Source organism: Echinops telfairi, unplaced genomic scaffold, assembly GCF_000313985.2.
Source record: "Echinops telfairi isolate 266 unplaced genomic scaffold, ASM31398v2 ScPeMD7_30;HRSCAF=105, whole genome shotgun sequence".
NCBI lineage: Eukaryota > Metazoa > Chordata > Mammalia > Afrosoricida > Tenrecidae > Echinops > Echinops telfairi.
The window spans coordinates 4,356,825-4,360,912 of record NW_022103927.1 but is presented as its reverse complement, the minus strand read 5'-3'; positions in this window follow the sequence as shown (position 1 = coordinate 4,360,912).

Below are 4,088 nucleotides of genomic sequence, written 5' to 3'. Positions count from 1 at the left end.
GTACCGAACCCAGCACCCTTCTCTCACACTGTTACAGTACGTGGACGACCTGCTCCTGGTGGCACCCACCCTGTCACTGTGCCTAACAGGAACACAAGGTTTGTTACAAACTGGGGTCATTAGGGTGTCGGGCTTCAGCCAAGAAGGTGCAGATTTGCCGGAGGGAAGTCACCTACCTGGGATACAAACTGAAGGAGGGGCAGCGTTGGCTATCCGCAGCCATGAAGCGGACCATATTAAACATACCCTCTCCCAGAAGCTCTCGCTAGGTAAGGGAATTTCTGGGTTCGGTGGGATACTGCAGGCTATGGATACCAGTGTTTGCAGAAATTGCCAGACCCCTTTATGAAGGATGTAAAGAATCCAAGCAGTGGGAATGGAACACAGCCATGGATCAGGCCTATAAGACTTTTAAAAGGGCCATGCTGGAGCCACCCGCCCTTGCTTTACCAGACCCATCTAGGCCGTTTGCTTTATTCATTGATGAAGCAAAAGGAGTGGTCAAAGGAGTCCTAACTCAACAGCTTGGGCCCTAGAGGAGGCTGGTGGCCCACCTCTCAAAGAAATTAGACCCTGTTGCAGCCGGATGGCCTGCTTGTCTGTGTATCATTGCCGCCACTGCTATGTTAGTAAAAGACACGGACACACTTTCTCTGGGGCAGGACTTGGTTCTATACACCCCTCATGCCATAGAGGGAGTCTTAAAACAACCCCCTGGAAGATGGATCTCAAATGCTCGGCTCACTCACTACCAGGGACTGTTGTTAAACGCTCCTAGAATAACCTTTTCTTCTCCTACTGTTCTAAATCCCGCCACTTTGCTGCCAGACCCAGAAGCAGGACCTGTGGAACACGACTGTGCCGATATTTTGACAGAAATCCACTTGCCCAGGAGAGACCTAACGGATAGGCCTCTTCCCAACAGTGAACTGGTGTGGTTCACGGACGGGAGCAGCTTTGTACAGGACGGAAAAAGGTATGTAGGGGCGGCAGTTGTTACAGCAGAGTGAGAAGTGGTGTGGGCTGACTGTCTGCCCACTGGAACATCTGCCCAGACAGCCGAGCTGATTGCGCTGACAAAAGCCCTACAGCTGGCAGAAGGCAAGAGGTTGACGGTATGCACAGACAGCAGGTATGCTTTTGGAACTTTGCATATTACCGGGACTCTATATAAGGAAAGAGGATTCATCACCGCTGAAGGAAAAGAAATAAAGAATAAAACTGAGGTGTTGCAGCTACTGGAAGCTGTGGCCCTGCCAAAAGCTGTGGCGGTTGTGCACACGCCCGGACGTCAAAGGGGCAACTCTATGGAAGCAAGGGCAATTGCGCCGCAGATGAGGAGGCAAGAAAGGCTGCAGTCCAAAGGAAGGAGGAAAGCGAACCTGAAGTCCAGGTGAGCAGGTATGCCTTGCTCAGTTCTCTCCTCCAGGAATGGGATCCATTCCAAGTGTGCCCGGTTACACTGCTGAAGAGGCACGATGGGCCAAACAAAAGTTACAGGCCCTGTCTGAAGAGGGCTCCCCCTGGCTAAAGGCCCAGGACAATCTTATCCTTCCTACTGAGGTGGGACAGCAAATACTATACAACCTGCACAGCACCACTCATTTGGGGAAGAAAAAAATGCTAACAGTTGTTGCCAACTGCCAAACTGCAGTTCAAAGGCCAAGGACAGACTGCAGAGCAGCTGGCGAGCCAATGCCGTGTCTGCCAGGAAACGAAACCAGGTAAAATAGTGAATGTGCTTCAGGGGGCTAGAGAAAGAGACAAGCAACCTGGGTTAAGTTGGGAGGTAGATTTTACTGAGATCAAACCAGGAAAATATGGTTACAGGTATTTGTTAGTCTTCATAGATACTTTTTCAGGGTGGGTGGAGGCTTTCCCAACCAAGAAGGAAACAGCCCTGGTAGTAACTAAAAAAGTGTTAGAAGAAATAGTACCTAGATATGGAATGCCTCAAACAATTGGATCTGATAAGCGAGGTCGTTCAAAATTTGGCCCGAGCCTTGGGGACAAATTGGAAACTGCATTGTGCATACAATCCGCAAAGCTCTGGGCAAGTAGAAAGAATGAACAGAACTTTAAAGGAGACTTTGACTCAATTGGCCTCCGAGACTGGCGAGAACTGGGTGACTCTCCTGCTGTTTGCTATATTCCGTGTGCAGAATTCCCCCTGCATGCTTGGATTAACACCTTTTGAGATTGTGTAGGATAAACCACCCCTCATTATCCCTAGAGCGTTCAATCTGCCATATGCAGGGCCCGCTGAGATATTAGGGGCTATGCAAGCCTTGCAGAGGGTACAGGCCAATGTTTGGCCCGCCATTCAGGCTGTTTACCAAAATGCCATTGAGCGGGCTAATGCAGCTGGAAGTCAACATCAGAATTTGCCTGGGGATTGGGTTTAAGTTAGAAGGTTCTGTAGCAAAAATTTGGAAACTAAATGGAAGGGGCCTTCTCAAGTTGTTTTAACTTCTCCCACAGCCTGAAGAGCAGACGGAGTGGCGACCTGGATTCACCACTCCCATGTACGCCCCACCAGTGAGAACGAGCGGGAGCAACAGCAAAACCGGTGGAAGGCATCGTCCAACCCAGAGAATCCGCTGAAGACCACATTGACTCACGTGAGCACCTGAACACTGCCAGACCCATGATGAGAACACCGGGAACATGGGTGTTGATAATTACCTTTGCATTTATAACCCTTATAGGAAAGCTTGGAAATGTGTCACCACCAACGATGGGGAATGGAAATGGCAGGTGAAATCTCTTTTCATTGCAATGTCTTATGTCCGGCCATGTTCACGAACCAGGTATGCTTCTGACTGTAACCTTATACGTGTAACGTTCACCGAGGAAGGAAAAAGGGACAAACGCTGGGTTTCAGGACTTTCCTGGGGAATATATCTTTATCAAAGCCCATTATTTGGCACCATAATACAATTAAAGCTAAAAATTTCCCCCGCCGTGGGGGTCGTAGGACCAAATCTGGCACTGGGAGGGGGACAGCAGGAACAAAAACACTCTCTTCTAACTGTTGCCCCGTCCTTAAACCCTAAAATCCTGATGGTAGAAATGGAAACTCAAATAGCCCCTAAAGTGTATGAGCTAGGGGATCCTCTAAGGAAAATGCTAACAGCAGCATACGAAACCCTAAATCGCTCCAACCCCAGTGCTACTGAGGCCTGTTGGCTATGCTATGACATCCGAGCCCCATTCTATGAGGCAGTAGGGACAGCTGCCCCTTTCAACCTGTCAAACGCAGAGGTCCCCGGGTCCTGCAGATGGGATCGTAAAGGCCCGGGACTGACACTCCCGGCAGTCACTGGAAACGGAGCTTGCATAGGGAAGGTGCCGTCTAGCCATGCTCAGTTCTGCGCTGATATCTCCCCTTCTGTGAGTACGAGTGGTGGAATAAAAGGGGTGGTTCCGGCGCTCAGTGGGGGGTGGGTATGCTCTAAAACCGGACTGACTCCAGGCCTTAGCCTACCTGTCTTTAATGAGTCAATCGAGTTCTGCATCATGGTGCTAATACTCCCAAAGGTTATTTACCACCAAGAAAAGTGATGTATGACGCATGGACAAGGGGTATGGAAGGTACCGGGCTGACCAGGGGGAAGCGAGAACCCTTCACGGCAGTTACCTTAGCCACCCTTTTTGGCCTTGGTGCAATAGGAGCAGGAACCGGCATCTCATCCTTAGCAGTACAACACCGGGGATTTAATACTTTAAGGACAGCCATAGACGAAGATATAGCTAGAATAGAAGAATCTATCTCCCATTTAGGAAAGTCACTAGCCTCACTGTCCGAGGTAGTGTTGCAGAATCGCAGGGGACTAGACCTAGTGTTCCTCCAGCAGGGAGGGCTGTGTGCAGCCCTAGGGGAAGAATGCTGTTTTTATGCCGACCACACTGGGGTGATAAGGGAGTCTATGGCTAAAGTCAGGGAAGGATTGGCCAGACGGAGACGAGAGTGTGAACAGAAGGAGGGATGGTTTGAATCATGGTTTAATAACTCGCCTTGGTTTACCACCTTGCCCTCTACTTTGTTAGGACCCCTGTATTAGTCTAGGTACTTTAGAGAAACAAAT